At 42.0% G+C, this 18,530-nt stretch overlaps 1 long non-coding RNA gene across 1 annotated transcript; it reads left to right on the forward strand.

Moving 5' to 3' along the window:
* The first annotated feature begins 888 nt into the window (after nt 1–888).
* Nucleotides 889–18,218, forward strand: LOC120930296. Its single transcript, XR_005747692.1, has 2 exons — nt 889–993; nt 17,821–18,218. It is a non-coding gene; the product is annotated as an uncharacterized LOC120930296 (long non-coding RNA).
* The last annotated feature ends 312 nt before the right edge of the window (nt 18,219–18,530 follow it).

Consider the following 18,530-nt stretch of genomic DNA (forward strand, 5'->3'; position numbering starts at 1 on the left):
TAGCCCAGGTTCACACTGGACATGTCAAATCGCATTTCAAAACGGCGGCATTTGCCAGCAATGGTACCATCCTAATCGGTGCGGCGCCGCACCGATTTCAAAAAGTAGTTTCTGTACTACTTTTTGCGATTTCGGCCCACAATTTTCATTGACAGATGTACCTGTAATCGTGTCCGAAATCGGGACTGACCAGCGGGAGTGAAATTGTGCGAGTTCAGCTGAACTCGCATGGCTTCATTCCCACAGCTCAGTGTGAACCTGGACTAATAAAGACGTTTGGAACAAATGTGCAGTGATTGAACAAGAAATGCACAAGGGACAGGTAAATAAAAATTGCAAAGTGAACATGCTCTACTCCTTCTTATTACTTCAACTAGCAAATGTAAGCTTGATTTTCTGCAAACCCTCAATACCACAAAATATAAATACATTTTTACATATTATTCCTAGAGACATTGGCAATGAGCAATTTGCAAATTTTTGATTTGTTTAAATATTCGCATGCAACTCTGTCCATTCTGCACAGAATCTTGACGTGAATCAGTAAAGGTTGGGTGACACAAAGAGGAAATGCAATTAGTGATCAGCTGTTTTGTGTGTTTATTCTTAGTGCCTGGTTACACTATTTTCAAACTAATCCTGCAGAACAAGTTTCATCGGGACACCACTTATGTACAAAGCAATGGAAAGTACCACAAAAATCAGAGGGGAGGCCAAGTCCATTAAAAAAATACAACCTTGCTGGCACACAAGTTGAAAGTTTTGACAAATAACTGTATTTTTTGTATTTACCTTTTATACTTATGCTTATATAGTTGACAATGTTGGATTTATACAGTATGTCTAGTATGATATATCTTCTCAAGACATGCAGGTGGTTTCATCTCCATAATTATAATTCAAGAAGCTGCAAGCTTGGACACTAAAGCAACCTTGATGTATTCAACACAACTGTAGCCTCAGAAACCAGCTGGAACAGAATACGGGAAAAAGGTGCGTCAGTAATCAGTATCATAATCCCACCAATCAGGAATAATTTTCTATTATAAGCTTACAAGTTCTTCATTATTGTCATCTCATCGCTATTGAAAATTACTGACTCACAAGCAATGTAACTTTTCATTTTTATAAAATAACTGCTACATTCTACAGATCTTTTTACAAATGTATTTTAAACATTTATAACCTTGATAAGGTGATCAGTAGAGGAATAGGTCAATGGAGAAAGTTTTCAATGAAATTCCATTTAAAGTAGAACTAAATGCTAACAAGATTAACAGATTCTATCTGGCCCCCGGCTAGGGTCAATTGCATATGTGCACTGATTGGGGATTACAGTAAAACAGGAACTGCCATTGATTTCTGCTTCTATAAAGGGGGGCTATGATGGGGACCCTGCTTTAAGAGGGAACTCTGATAGAGAATATGATGTAAGAGGGAACTCTGATGGGGATTCTGTTGTAAGGTGGACTCTGATGGGAATCCTAAATTAAGGGGAGACTCTGATACGGACCCTGGTGTATAGCGGAGGCACTGCAGTTTCCACATATATTTGCAAATGTGTGCAACTAATGTAACCTGATGTAATGGGGGATTTTGATGGGGAGCCTCATGTAGGTGAAACTCTTATAGGGACACTGATGTAAGAAAAACACTTATGGGAATTTCTTTGAACTAGTGAATGTTTGTAAAATAAATGATGCGGCCCTTGTACTGAAAAATGTGGAGACACTTGAAGTAAAGGATAGACCTGCTAGGTATTTTTTTTTGCCATCTGTGTCCCATTGGGTAGATTTCCCTATACTTCCTGTCCCATAGTCAACAGAAAGTAAGAGAGGAAGTTCTCTTAAAGTGAGTAAATCCCTGGTTGGCACCAGGGTCACCAAACTAGTGTTCCATTTGGAAGATTTCCAGTCTATTATTATTCTTGTCAAAATCAAAAAATTTCGATTTTCTTTCATTTTCACTTTTGGTGATTTTGGTCAACAGGACAAATAAAAAGTGAGACTGAAACTCATATGAAATCCAGCATTTCTGAGTTTTCACAGGAACAGGAAGTGAAGTAAAATCTTCCCATGTGTAAATCTATTTTGCTAAAAACTTTCTCTAAAGAAATATCCCTTTGCTTAACTACTTGCAGTCTGGGCCTTTTCTAGCACTTTTTGTTCTCATGTAACAATCAGTATTTTTTGTTTGAAAATTGCTTAGAACCTCCAAACATTATGGGGCAAATCCACAAAAGGATTAATTTTAGATTTCCCACGTCGTATCTTTGTTTTGTATCCACAAAACAAGATACGACGGCATCTGGGATCGATCCGACAGGCGTACGTCTTAGTACGCCGTCGGATCTAAGCTGCAATTTTTCGGCGGCCGCTAGGTGACGTTCCCGTGAAAATCCGCATTGAGTATGCAAATTAGCTAGTTACGGCGATCCACGAACGTACGTCGGCCCGGCGAATTTTTTTACGTCGTTTGCGTTCGACTTTTTCCGGCGTATAGGTAAAGCTGCTGTTCTGAGGCGTACTCAATGTTAAGTATGGCAGTCGTTCCCACGTACAATTTTGAATTTTTTACGTCGTTTGCGTAAGTCGTTCGCGAATAGGGATTTGCGTAGGATGACGTCACCATCGTAAGCATTGGCTTGTTCCGGGTTAATTTCGAGCATGCGCACTGGGATACCCCCACGGACGGCGCATGCACAGTTAAAAAAAAACGTTGTTTACATCGGGTCACAACGTATTTACATAAAACACGCCCCCATCACTTCCATTTGAATTCCGCTCCCTTACGCCGCAAAAGATTCACTACGCCGCCGTAACTTACGGCGCAAATTCGTTGAGGATTCAAACCAAAAAAAGTAAGTTACAGCGGCGTAGTGTATCTTAGATACGCTACGCCCGGCGCATTAATGCGCCAATGTACTTGGATCTGCCCCCTATATATATAGTCCCATTAAATATAAAAGATGATATTCTGCTGAGTAAATAGATACCAACCATGTCACACATTTAAAAATGCACACGCCCATTCAAAGGAGACAAGCGATGTACATTTTACTATCCATAGGCTACATTTTTAAAGCCTTTACAGGTTATCACTTTAGATTTACAGAGGAGGTCTGGTGCTAGAATTACTTTCCATGATCTGATGTTCACGGTGATACCTCACATGTGTGGGACGATTGCTATTTGCAATTGCTATCTGCAAAGCACGTGTTCACCTTTGCACGCATGCACGGGAGAACGGGGGCACTTTTTTTTTTAATTATTATTATTTTTTATTTTTTTACACTGTTGTTTTAATTCTTTATCATTACTTTAATTGCTGTCACAAGGAATGTAAACATCCTTGTGACAGCAATAGGCATATGACAGGTACTCTTTATGGAGAGATCTGGGGTCTATAAGACTCCAAATCCCTTATATGCACTTAAAAGCATTCAAAAACACCACTATTGGTGTTTCTGAATGCTTTTGATTTTCAAAAAATGCCGCAGATGGTTTCCGAGTAAACCGGAAGTGATGTCATGTCATAGTTTCCGGGTAACTATTACTAACAGCCAATCAAAGCCGATACTGTGTTTTTCCCCCTGATGAAGTCACATGACGCATGATGTAACACATAGGGCGGAGCCTGTAGGAGTGAGGACCAGAAGTGATGTGATTTCAGGTAGAACGGTATCCCTGATATGCCTCTGTAATTGTTTATTGACATAAGCAGCATTTTAAGCATATTACACTATTGGGCTATCCGCTATGTCCCCACATGGTATATGAGTGTACCCCAGTATATGGACCACATGTTCTTAAAGGGACCACAACCCCATTACTGAGGAGGAAGATCTAGGAGAATTACATATCTATTACATATTTATCCATTTCCAGAATCCAGTCCCCAAGAGTAGGAGGGTTGGGTGAGACCCAACAGGAGGCAGCTTTTGTGCTATAAAAAGAGATCCAATAATAGCCTCTGCCTGATCACAATCAAGGCTGTTAGAATATATATATATATATATATATATATTCTACAAGGCATAGAACAGGATCTGGAGTCAGCAGGGTATCATATACAGAATTTAACAAATCCAGCAATTCCTGCCAATACCGAAACATCTCCAAAAGAGGGGCATAAAGGCTATTCATTTTCAAAACAAAGCAATACAATGCAAAATTAAAACGCACGCAAGTAGTCCATTAAAAGATACTGCAATATAAGCTGGTCATACACAAGTATATTTTTGAACAAACATTCATACAAAGATTGAAGCAAAAAATATCAGTACATTCCATGGCTTGGAAAAATGTTCAAAAGCATTTCTTTCACTTTTATTATTCGATTTTGGAACAAATGGACTTTACAAAATAAAATACACATACACTGTTTGAAATTTGTTTGCCTGAGAAACATTTTTGAACCTCTTTAAATTTCCTTGTCACTGCGGTCAAAAACAAATGTTGATTACGGTCTGTTTATGTCATAGTTACATGGTTGGTAAGGTTGAATAAAGACAACAGTCCATCCAGTTCAACCTGTGTAGGTGTGTGTGTGTGTGTGTAGATTTTTTTTCCCCCATATCCCTGTATATTATTTCATGCCATAAATAGCCTAATAAAACAATACAAGAATACAGTCATACCACATTTAATGAATGTAGTAAAGAGTCTGATATCAAGACACTGGCAAAAACCATAGAGCCCCACCACAGGAGACTGGATTACAGTTTTTCTCTATTGTTTTGGCTCATTTCTTGAAACAGAAATGACATTCTCAAAACTCTGAGGCCTTGTACTCACGACCGGATCTGTGCGCTGAAAACTGTCTGCCGGACAGTTTCCGGCGTACAAGGCTGATTTTTGTTTGGTTCCGCTGGCTTGTACACACCAGCGGACCAAATTACCGTCGTACCGGAACGCGTGCACGTAAACTACGTACGACGTCACTATAAAGGGGAAGACCAAACTTAATGGCGCCGCCCTCTGTTCCTCTTTTGCTAGTTACGGGTTTGCTCGTGTTAGTGAAGGTTTGGTTAGAGCTGATTCGCGCTTCTCGGTCTCCAGGCTTTGACAGCATGTATTCACGGGTTCAGTGCGTGTGCTTGCGGTAACGTAGTTGTCATTCGGCTATAGGCTAGCAGGTTGTTTCTGCTTTTGCAGTTGCATCCTGTGCGCTCGTATCTGTTTGTCACGCGTTTGTCGCAGGTAGTGCTGGATTTGCGAGTGCTTTCTGTTTGAGTGTGATCTTGACTGACCAGCCGGCCGGTTTGAAGCCATGATGGAGCAGCAGCGTCAATTTTCGCGAGTTGGTGCTGTTTATGGGATGGCTGCTGGATATGTTCATTTTTCCAGTACTTTGGCCAGAAACAGGGGGCGGAGGCGTTTCTGGACCAAGAATTGGTTGCGCCAGCGTGACCAGTTCTCACATATGCCTCTGCTTAGGGAAATCCAGGAGAATAATCCTAATGACTTTAGGAATTTTCTCCGCATGACGGACCCCGTATTCAACAGTCTGCTGGAACTTCTGTCCCCCTATATCACGAGGCAGGACACTGTGATGCGCCAAGCCATCACGGCCGAGCAGAGGCTTATTGCCACGTTGCGGTACCTGGCGACTGGGAGGAGCCTGCAGGACCTCAAGTTCTCGACAGGCATCTCTCCGCAGGCGCTTGGGGTCATCATACCGGACACGTGTGCTGCCATCATCAAAGTTCTGCATGAGGAGTATATTAAGGTAAGTTTCCTGGCTGTAATAATGTGGCCAACTAACTTTATTTTTAATTTCCCAGATATGCTGTGTGTTTAACTAACGTTCCCTTTTCTCCCTATGCATGTTGATATAAGCTTTACATGTTTTATTCTTGACCTACCTGCATATTTGTCCCTTACCCAATATTAACCTGTCTAGCATGCTATCCTAGGGACAAACCCACCTTTCCATTTTTTAAAAATCTAATTTTTGGTTTTTGTGTCCCCCCCCCCTTCAAACTTTTTTAGTCCCCATCAGAGGGCTGTGGAGTCTCTTAATTAAGTGGCCCTATATATTTCATTCCCCAAATTCTCCATGCACATTTTTCAAATGCAATTTTAATACTGTGAAGTTTCACAAGGATGCTTGTAGGATGTTTTTGTGCCAAAGTACTAAATCTCTTTTTTTGTTTGTCCCCACAGCTACCCTCCACACCACAGGAATGGCAGTCTGTGGCTTCCCAATTTGCCCAGCGGTGGGATTTTCCAAACTGCGGTGGAGCAATAGATGGGAAACACGTCCGCATTGTGCCCCCACCCCACTCGGGGTCCTACTATTATAATTACAAGGGTTATCATAGTATTGTGTTGATGGCGGTGGTGTCGGCACAGTATGAGTTTCTATATGTGGACGTGGGGAAGAATGGCCGGATGTCTGATGGGGGAGTGTTCGCACGGACTGATTTCTATGATCGTCTCCAAGCTGGTGGTCTGGCATTGCCACCAGATGAAGAGAATGTGGAAGGACTTCCGTTTGTGTTCCTAGCGGACGAGGCTTTCGGGCTTGGTCCTCACCTCATGCGGCCTTTTCCCCAGAGGACCCTCACCTCAGAGAGGAGTGTGTTTAATTTTCGGTTGGCCAGGGCTCGGAGGGTAGTCGAGAATGCCTTTGGGATACTCACCAACCGGTTCCGCCTGTTCAGGACATCGATACATCTGAATATAAATTGGACACCGTTGTATTTGCCTGCTGCATTTTGCACAACTTTTTACGCAGGCACTCCCAGACGTACCTACCCGACATCGGTTCTGAGGCAAGACTACCCTCAGATCCCCTTCCCGGGCTGGACACTGGTCGCGCTGGCTTGGCCCCCCAATCAGCTCGTGAGGTACGCGACAAATATGTTGAGTACTTCATGGGTCGGGGGGCCATTGCTATGCCAGATCATATTTCTTTCTAATTTGGCCCCCAAAGAAAGGAATATTCTCACAAATAATAAATAATTAGACCATTGGACTTTATACAGTTGTTTGTCATTAATGCTTTTTCTCTTTTTATCTGTCTTCCTGGTTCTCTAACTAACTTCTGCCATTTTACTGCATAATTGATTTCTCCACTTTTAGTAATTAACCACATTTTGCACAGTATTCACTCATCTACAAACAGGGTATTGAGTCTAGAAATAAGAAGCAACTCCATTAGAAAATTTGTAGGTCAAGTTTTTTTATTTTTGCTTGTTCATGACCCCAAAAATTATTTTATATTTTTTTCATTACTCCCTGCTTTTGTACTTAGGAGTCTACAATAATTTTTTTTTATTTTTTTTTTTTTTAAGGTAATTCAACAAAAAATATTATGAAGATTATACATTTTTTAACAAGTTCCCAGTTTTGTTTATCAAATATAGTTCGATTTATTGTTTACATATATATATATATATATATATATATAGAATATTTTTGGTGGTGTGTTTACCGCCTTTGTATTTTTTCTTCTCGGCATATTTTTTATGGCCAAAAACCTATATATTTTTTTTTTTTTTGTTATATTTTTCTTTTTTTTGGTGTGTTTTTAAATACGAATATTTGTTGTGGAGATTTAGGAGTCAAATCTCGACTTCACTAAATTCAGTGATTAGAGAGATTTATAATTCTATATATATATATTTGGAATTTTTATCGGTGTTTATTCGTTATGGTCTAAACTTTATAGTATCCAAAAATGTACAACATGGTCAAAAAGTAAAAAAATAAAATTATAAAAATATAAAAATTCACAACAGCAGTCAGTCATGGTGTGCTTTCACACTGGAACACGCCAAAATTTGAAGATACACACATTCAGTGCAAACTCGCCAAATGTCATTGGTTCAACAGACAAATGGCCACATGTGCTATCTGACATCATGGGTGATCAATGTCTGTGTTTTGTGGGAGCAAACCCTTCCTCTCAACTACTTGAGGATGGAGGAGGGGGTTGGACCCACAAAGCACAGACACTAGATATTCTGTGATGGCAGATAGCACATGTTGGCACACTGTGTGTGTATCTTCAAATTTTGGCGTATTCATTATTAAAACAGTAAAAATGTTTGTGGGGGCGGGGGATGGGCGGGGGGTGTTTCAGTCTTTGACACGGCCCATCATGTCAATAATATTTTTAAAATTAGATTCGATGACCATCATTCTTTGCCGCATATTGTCCATTTCCGTGCTGCATTCCAAAAGGACATTTGTTACATTCTGTTCCATGACAACCATCCTTTCACGCATATTGTGCATTTCAGTGCTGCACTCCATTACCTGTTGAATAATTATAGCAGCACTTGCACGTGAAAATATTGACACACCATCCTCCTCCCCTAAAAACAAAAAAAATGGTCATTTCCAAAATTAGTTTTGGATGAGGCCTATCTACATATGTTTTTTTTAATCAAGCTAGGGTGACACTGACCTGATGGGCTTCTCCTTTCCACCTCTTCGACATCTTCTATCACTCCTCCTTCTTCCACCACCTCCCCATCATCTTCTATCACTCCTCCTTCTTCCACCACTTCCCCATCATCTTCGACTCCTCCTTCATCCATCAATCCACCTTCTTTCAATTCGCCAAATTGTTCTTCCGCCACTTGCCCTTCATCTGCTATAAATTCTAAGTCCAAAATTACTTCTTCCTCCTCTCTTCCTTCCTCCTTTCTTCCTTCCTCCTCTCCTTCCACATCCTCTTCTCCTTCCACATCCTCTTCTCCTTCCACATCCTCTTCTCCTTCCACATCCTCTTCTCCTTCCACATCCTCTTCTCCTTCCACATCCTCCTCCTCCTCCACATGTTGAGATGGAAGATTTTGGCCTTGTCTGGCCCTCTCTGCCTCCTCCAAATGCTGGCGACTTCTTTCCCCTTAAATAACAATAGAAAAAATGTAGACTCATCAGCACACAGATATTGGAGAGCATAAATCGCACACATTGCTTAGAAGAGGCTTTCATTTAGTTACTTTTCTCTTTCACCAAACCTACATTTTTGAATTACTTCTATGGCAAGCTCTGATCCTGCCCCTTTTTAGCAAAGTGACACACATGGATGTCCCCCCTAAACTGTATTTCTGGGAGACCCTACCAAAACCCATTTTTGATTTGGGGAGACACAGGTGCTGTGCATTGCAGATGTGAAAACATCTGCTTTATTACCACTGTTTTTAGAATGAATCCTGTTTGCCTTTCCCATTCTCCTAATTCTATTTTTTAGAACTAGCTTTTACACAATGTTTACAAACACAGTTTTTGGCCAGTGAGCCATGTCCAGGTGTGTTGTTCCTGGAATAACCAAGCCTTTCTGAGAAACTATGTGATGTTACGTGGTTTACTAAGAACACTATTTGTAAATATGTAGTTATTTATGTCATAAAAAATAAATGACAACATGTCTTTAAAATTACAAGCAGGCCAAGGAGGCAGATGGTGAAATATACATGGCAACACATTATTGCAGACTATCAACCCCCCCCCAACCCCAAAATATATTTACTTACTTTTACGCAGAATTTTAAGGATCTTCTTCATCTGATGTGGCTCCCTCAATTTTAAGTCTGACCAGCGTTTCCTCAGCTGTTCCTTGGACCTGGTGATCCCAAACATCCTCTGCATTCTCCTCGCCACCTTGTCCATAATATGTGCCTTTCGGCGGTTAGGGGTCTTGTATGGCCCTAACTCACCATCATAGTCCTTCTTTCGCATGATGTAAACTAACTCCACCATTTCCTGGAACCGCATATTAGTGGCTTTATATCTTCTTTGCCTTGATCGGGACGTCCCTGCCTCTGTCCCTTCACTTGTGGCATGAGAGCATCGTGCCCGCTCGTGTGACATCGCCATCTTTCCTTTCCCACAGAGATTATGGGCGGGGAAAAGATGAATTGTTACGCCATGGGCGGAGAAGAGGGCGGCGTTTAATACATACGCGGAGTGTAGAGAATGCAAACAACGTGTTTACGTAGGTTACGCGGAGAATCTTCGAGCGCATCCAGAACATACACAGTTAACGCCATATTTCATAAACACATTGATTAGGGGCCTAGCAAAGGTGACGAGGGCGGGGTTTAATAAATACGCGGAGTGTTTAAAAGGTGCACGCCGTGATTACGCATCTTACGCGGTAATTAGGCGAGCGTGAGAAACGAGGAGCGAGAGACAGGAAGGTAAGGAAATTAAAAATGGGATCAGCAGAGGCCTATAAAATGTAGACACATGGGATGGGGGTTTGGGCTGTTGGTTGCACCCTTTTTAAGCTATTCTGTCTATGGGGTACCACAATGTTATTTTGGTATCCAAATGCTTTTGGACAACTCACAAAATAGAGATGTGAACAATGCTGTACCTCATTGTCAAGTTTTTGAATGGTGTATTCAGATCAGGCAAAGTATTGTTCAAGTGTTGGTTGTACAGAGGTCATTAGGAAGTGTCTTTTATGTCATCCATTGTCAGGGGCATGAGATTTACACATGAAAGAGTGCCTAGATGAATACTGTCATTTGTAATCCTTGTTTATTTTTCTATATTAAAAATTGTTACTGCAATGTTAACAATGGCTCTGCATCTAGCAAATCAATGTTTGGTACAACCAATGCGGCCGAGCTGCCAATGATTGTTTAAACAAGAGAGACTGTGTTTGTAATTAGATATAGGTAATAAATTTGAAGACACATATTATATCAAGGTCAACGCTGATCCTTTTGAATATTTATTTTTCTTTGGTTTATGTTTTGCGAATGTAGACTCAAAAAGAAATATCATATTTCATAACGGGAAATGGACCAACTACAAACCAAGGAAGCTATAGAGGCCTTACTCCAAAAATATCAGGACACGCCCATCCTGTGGAATTCCAAACACGCGTTATATTGTAATAAAGATGTACGAGCGGCAGCACTAGAAGAGCTAGCAAACTATATGCAAACATGGGTGCCAGGATGCACTGCCAACATGGTGAAGGATAAACTGGCCAACCTGAGAAGCACATACAGAAGAGCATATAAAGCTAATAAAAGCAAAAAATCGGGAGCAGCAGCAACACAAGCAAAGGAACCCAAACTGTGGTATTACAAACAGATGGCTTTTTTGCGGGACGAAATGGAAGGCAGGAAAACGATGTCGAGTCTTGCTTCCAACCTTTCCTCCATGCTACCTTCCAGCGGACATTCCCCAGATGAGCACAGCCCTGCAGAGTCGGAGGAAGAGGGCCTGGCTGACAGAGATGCAGATCTGCCACCCTTCGATAAGGAGGTATAGTAGTTTCCTCTATATTTCTGGCGTAAATAATTATTGGTGGATTAATGATTTGATATTGTAAAAGAAAAGCCAAGCTGGGAAAAAGCACAAAAAAAGGTGTACAGACAAATAGGTGTCAGGGATGACAACTGCAGGGGTCAGAAGTAGAGTGTATTCAAGTAATAATGAACAGAAAATACTAAACGAAAAACATGAAAATGAGTGTGGTTTTATTTAGCAAAATTGTAAAAAATTTTCTTTTTTTTGCACACAGGAAGAAGAGATCAGCCAGGAGGTGGCAGATCCTCACGTGTCTGTCAGCCAGGAGGAGGCCGGGGTCAGTGGCAGCCAGGAGGAGGCCGGGGTCAGTGGCAGCCAGGAGGAGGCTGGGCCCAGTGGCCTGCAGCAGGTCCCCCCGGCCAGGAGAACCACCACCAGCCAGTCTTCTCCCCCCCAGGTGAGGCCATCAGGCCGAAGGAGGCAGTTGAGGCCTGTGGAGGAGGCAAGCCTCCGCATGATACAGGAGGCAAGCGCCATCATGAGGGCCCCCCTCAACCCCACAGAGGCCTTCAGTGCCTCATTGGCCCACGATTTGAATGAAGGGGAGGAGGGCCAGAGAAGACTGGCAAAGGCCCTGATGAACCAGGTCCTTTGGTGGATGCAGAAGGGCCTGCTGACCCCAGACACTGGGCTATGTGACCCGGCCCGGCTTGCGGAACACCATCCTCCTGCTGCCACATCGACCCCACCTGCAAGAGCCCGTGTTAGATCCGCTGGAAGGCTGCCTGGAGGGAAGGCTGGAAAGAGGAGGAAACGTTGATTCTCTGCCTTCCATTTCCTTCCACATAAAGGACATATTGTTTGGACTACCACAGTTTGGGTTCCTTTGTTTCTGTGCTGCTGCTTCATATTTTTGTGTTTGCCTCCTGAGGCTTGGTAGTTTATCCTTCACCATGTTGGAAATGCAAGTTTGCATATAGTTTGCTATCTGTTCTAGTGCTGCCGTTCTGTTTATTTTTTGAGATGACATTTGCCTAAATAAAAGGCTTTTTGCTTTCATTTGAAAACATGTCTATTGTTTGTTATACTGTGGGGATTATTAGGCAGCAAACCTTTAATAAATATACAATGGGTCATTTACAAAGGACACACTCCTTGGGGGGGGGGACATTTGGTGTGCCAACATGGTTCAATATTCTCAAATGAAACACCAAAAAAAAAAAAAAATCAAAAAAAAAACATGTAAAAATATATTAAACAAAATGGTGACATAACTAGAAACAACAAAAATAAATAAATAGATGCACATTCCTTTACAAAAATGACTACTATAAATTATGGAGGACCACCAACCAAAACACACGTCTGGCATAGAAAACCTTATTAAAGGATTACATCACAAGCAAGAAATGTGACATTTCAGTATGGGACAACTCTATTGAAATTGCATCAGCAAGAGAACGGGGTTATTCTAGCAAGAGAAGAATTAATCAAACGAGGCAAGAAACTGTGGTTTAGTGCGCCTTTTTAAGACATTGTTCTCTTGCTAGAATAAAAGGTTTCTAATGACGAATGTGCCATATCCCAAACAAACGCGAGTTTTACCTGAACGAGCGCTCCCGTCTCCTCATTTGGACTGAGCATGCGCGGGGTTTTTGTACGCTGCTTTTGTGTACAGACGACCGAACATGTCTGACGGACACGATTCCAGCAGACTGTTTTAAAGCAAGACCAGGAAACAGTTGTTCGTTGGAAAACGGTCTGGCCGACGAATGTTTGCTGGAATCCTGTCCGTTACTGCCTACACACGAACGAACATGTCCGCTGAAACTGGTCCGCGGACCAGTTTCAGCAGACATGTTTGGTCGTGAGTATGGGGCCTAAGATCATTTGGCAAAACAGTCTTACAGTTTAGCACAACACTATAACTCAGGTGCAAAAGCTCATATCTCTCCCAAAACTGTTCACTCTTGCTTCAAAACCGTATTCATTTCCCATATAAAGAGTCAGTGCCCTCAAAATGGCAAATATTTTTCTCAATTGCTTTGGCTCATTTCTTGATACAGACCGGACGTTCTCAGCTCTCTTGGTACTTTTGCCAAAATAACCCGGATGGTTCGGCACAACACCATGGTTCACCTTCAAAAGTTCATATCTTTCCCAAAACAGTTCACTCATGTGTCAAAACTAAATTTCTTTCTCATTCAAATAGTCAGTGCCCCCAAAATGCTTCATCCCTTTGGCATTGTGTAAGCACTGCAAGTCAAAATGTTTAGATGTTTTGTCTCTATGACAGAGGACCATTGAAATATCCCTCATGTCCACCTTTCAGTCTTAGCCCAGTCCTTCATTGACAATGGTTACTGTACAGTTTTTGTCTAGCTAATTGAATACAATTGTGTATAAAACTGAAAAAAAAAAGAAAATATTTTAGGGTAAGAGTCGCCTCCAAGGTTTGACATCACACATTGCACTCATACTGCCAAGGAAAAATTACTTTACAGTATTGTAACCATTATCATTCACACACAAAGTACCGTATTTATCGGCGTATACCGCGCACTATTTTGCCCTGAAAATCAGGGCAAAATCGTGGATGCGCGGTATACGCCGATACCCGCTTTCTCGCCACGATTTTGAATACTGCGCCGGCATATACCGAGCGCAGTACACACGTGTATCTTCGGGCAGTCTCGGCGCCTCTCGCGCTGACGTCCTGAGCGTACAGGACGTCATCGCGAGAGTTGCCGAGCCTGCCCGACGATACACGAGTGTACTGCGCTCGGTATATGTCGGCGCAGTATTCAAACTCGGCGCAGGAAACGAGCGGGGAGGATGCGAGGAAGCCGCAGAAGGACGCCGGACCCGACGAAGAGGACACCCGAAGCCACAGAAGGATGCCAGACCCGACGAAGAGGACACCCGAAGCCGCAGATGGACGCCGGACCCGACGAGGCCGCCGATGGACGCCGCGCAAGACACCAAAACTGTAAGTAAAAAAAAAAGTTTTTTTCCACAGGATTCGGGGCAACTTTAGGGGTGTGCGGTATACGCGGGAGCGCGTTATACAGCGATAAATACGGTAACTTCCATACTTCAGAGTAAAAAAAAAATGTATACAGCATAATATATACGGAAATATAAATGCACAAACATGAAACAAGGAAAATTACATTTAGCCTACAATGCTGTAAATAAAGCTGGAGTTTCACAACTACTGTAACATCTCTTCACTGGTCGCTGTCCTCACCCTCCCTCTCCTGGCCACCATCCTCACCCTCCTGCCCATCCACACGCTGCTGTCTGTCTGGCCACAGATTTTCGTCAACATCACAGTGTATATCCTCCCTTGCGATGCAACGAGGGAAGAAATGGTGTGCATGTTGCAACCATCCCCTACACTGATCTCCTGTAATATCCTCACAGGCAGCGTCCATTGTATGGATCAGGGACCTCTGATCTTGAGCCCGATGCTCATACACTCTCCACCTCCAAGCGGAGAAAAACTCCTCAATAGTATTGAGGAAAGGAGAGTAAGGTGGTAGGAACACCATATCCATCCTTGGATGAGCAGTGAACCAGGCCTTGATAAGCGGGCCATGGTGAAAATTCACATTGCCCCATACAATTATATTTTGTGGTAGGTGAGGCCCTATGAGACCTCTCTCATTTTCAGGCATCAAATCCAAATGAAGGTGGTCCAAGAAGATGAGGAGCTTCTGTGTATTGTATGGGCCAAGACTGGGGATGTGAGTGGCCACACCATTCTCAGAAATGGCAGCACACATAGTTATATTGCCCCCTCGCTGGGCTGGGACATCCACCGTGGCCCGGTGGGCAATAAAATTACGGCCACGTCTTTGGCCCTTGGCCAGGTTGAAGCCAGCCTCATCCACATACACAGGTATGTGAGAGGTCTCGTTTCCTTCCAGTGCCATTATTCTCTACAATAGAGTAAAAAAAGAAAACATCAACTCAGTCATACAGAAGAGTCATACACTAGAGTTACAGACAGCTACATAGGAATGTTCTATGTTCCACAAGTTCAATATACTACTGGCCAGTATTCCAGTGGTTCCAAACCTGGGGTACATGTTCTTCTCAGAATTGGGGACCCAGTCGAATACTGGGGCCCCGCCACAGCTTTAAATGTTTCGGGCCAACATGGTCCCGGAACCAGGAACACCGCGTGGCACGCGCACCCCTGTCTGGTAGGCCATCTCGCCCGGGGGGCGTGATGTGTGGTCACCCTAAAGGTGGGTACCACCTCAGGAAAAGAACCCCGCCTCAATGGCGTCTGCTCCAGAAGTACCCTCCCCCAGCATGCCCCGCGAGAGAAACTCCCTCCCGATTGGCTGCTGGCAAGAGGCATCCCAGCCTGGACTCCACTGTCGCCCCGGGGTGGTATGACACCCCAGCAACCACAGAATGGACCCGCAGCACAGCCCAGCTGAAACAGAGACCCTTTGTAAAATTGCAATCAGAATCAGAGTCAACTACACTCTGATTATCCCTTAACTTTTACAGTAATAGCACCGGTACTTGGAAGTACACAGGCGCTACATCTACAATATTTTTCTTGTCATTGTTAGTATCATATGTAACATCCCACTGAGGTAAGATACTGTTATACTGTAGGCCTATCACACACACTAAATGAAAATGTAAATGAATAAACATATTTGTTGGTCTATGCACAGTGTCCTGTCCTATACATTATATAATTCCATCATTGATTGTGAGGCCATGGTTGATGACATGGTCTATAATTGTGGCCCGAATTTCATCAGGGATAGTATGGTGTCTTCGTGCTCCTCGGCCTCTTCCCCCTATTCCACCACCTTACTCCTCCTCCTCTTCTTCTTCATCGAGCAGACAGTTGCCATTGTTCATTTACTTGGCCAGGTGACTCCATGTTCAGACATTGTACTGTTCCTGCATGGTCAAGCTCTATATATACATGTCTGGCAGCATTCACAATCATGGACAGCACCTGTCAGGTACAGTAACTAAACATACTGTTTGATTGGTCATCTGAGACCAACTCCAACTCCTCCTTCGTTAGTCAAGTTCTAGTTGCACCCGACTGTCAATTGCTGTAATCATTTTATCAAATGTTCCAAGAGATTCATATATGGTATTCATGGTATTATGTTCCAGAATAATTTTGACAATTGAACAGACTATTGTGCATGTGATGACTTAAACAATGAAATGACGCTGACACGTTTTGGAGAGAACGGCCATTAGACTGAAGAAATGACAATCAGTTTAGATCAACAAGATCTATTCTATTGGAAATTGTGCTAAATGTAGGCTACTTGTACTTAATCATTTGAAAAATGTACTGAGACAGTGAGACATGTACTGAGACATTTGCAATTTGATGAAATGAATGAGAAATGCAATTCAGTTGTGAACAATGGCGAAGTGGTTTGGAGATTTGTCCATGTTGTTTTGAGAATGTCATTTCTGTTTCAAGAAATGAGCCAAAACAATGGAGAAAAACTGTAATAAAGTCGAAAACATACAAAATGGAATATCTGCGATGCAGTGAAGAAGAGGAGAATGATAGATTTATTGAGGTACTAGCTGAATACCCGGTCTTCCTATCTTAACCTTTTGGGGAGGAAAATCATAGTAATATAAATATACCCATCGTTTATATAAGGGTGTAGGTAAGGGTTAATTTAACTGTCATATATTTTTATTTGGCCTATAAGTAATATGTGTACCAGGTATTATTGAAATATCTCCAGGCGTACAGAAGTTATGTGGGAACATACATTTCCCATTGATTTGCATGGGACTTTAAACAAAAACCCCCAACCCTCACAAATGGGGGTAGTTAAGGGATAAATTAACTATCCTATAGTTTAAGTGGACATATAAGTAACATGTGACCAAGTGTTATCGAAATATCTACAGCCGTTTGGAAGTTATGAAGTAACATGTATTTCCCATAGAGTTGAATGGGACTTTAAAGGAAAACCCCGACCATGGCAAATGGGGGTGGGTAAGGGTTAAACCACCTATCCTATGTTTGTTGCTGACATATAAGTAACATGTGTGCCAAGTTTCATGTTAATATCTTTAGCCGTTTGGACGTGATGCTGGAACATACATACATACATACATACACACACACACACGTTGAGTTTTATATATATAGATGGAAAAGTTGGACAGAGTTAAAAAAAAAACAACTAAGAAATATGTAGAAATAGTGGGAATATAGGAGATGAGGAGGTTGAGGAAGGAGGGGAAAGATGCAAATTGAAAGAATTTACGAGAGAAGGGAGGGAGAAGTGGGAAGAGGGGGTTGGGATTGATTAAATAATTATTACAATTTTAATGATAATAATGTTACTGTTTAGTATTTAATAGTATGGAAATTAATAAAAATATAATTTAAAAAAAGCAAATGTCAATTTGACTCCACTATGAAAAGAAAAAAATTAAACCAAAACTTTAATAGGGTAACGCCTGCGTAACATTTCTGGCATTTAGAATGAATCTTTATTTCACAAAGAGATTATTGTTTTAATTGGTTATCATACAGCATGATCATATATGTGATTTGTTTTTGCAGACACTGTGCCTAGAAAGTCCTGTACCATCTTCTCTCTCATTGCATTTGACAAAGTACTGTATACTAATAGTGAAACTCAGAAGCTTGTACAAATGCTTCACCTGAGATGTGAAACTTGTTCCAGTAAATATCAACTTCCACAATCACAAAAAAAGAAAGCTCTCAGCCAAGAAAACGTAACCCGCCTCCTTGAACGTCTCACAATGAACTCCGCAGAGAAAGCACCTGACAGCAAGAGGATTGCCCAAGGCAGACTTCTACAAATGGGGGTGGTGAACTCTTATGCATGGAAAGGATGGAACTGATATATACCAATACATATAACATTTGCTATGTATGGTCATTTGGTGCATTATGTTAACCCTTTGTCTTGCTAAACATGTCATAATTCAAAAAAAGAGTCCTCAGGAGTCACTTTTTTGCAACTTATCATTTATAAATGCTTGGTAACACAGTAACATAGTTAAAGGGGTTGTAAAGGTACAATTGTTTTCCCCTAAATAGCTTTCTTTACCTTAGTGCAGTCCTCCTTCACTTACCCCATCCTTCGATTTTGCTTTTAAATGTCCTTATTTCTTCTGAGAAATCCTCACTTCCTGTTCTTCTGTCTGTAACTACACACAGTAATGTGAGGCTTTCTCCCTGGTGAGTAGTGTCATTCTCGCCCCCTTCCTTGGACTGCAGGAGAGTCAGGACGCCCACTAACACAC

The sequence above is a fragment of the Rana temporaria genome, chromosome 3 (genome assembly GCF_905171775.1).
Source record: "Rana temporaria chromosome 3, aRanTem1.1, whole genome shotgun sequence".
NCBI classification, from domain to species: Eukaryota; Metazoa; Chordata; class Amphibia; order Anura; family Ranidae; genus Rana; species Rana temporaria.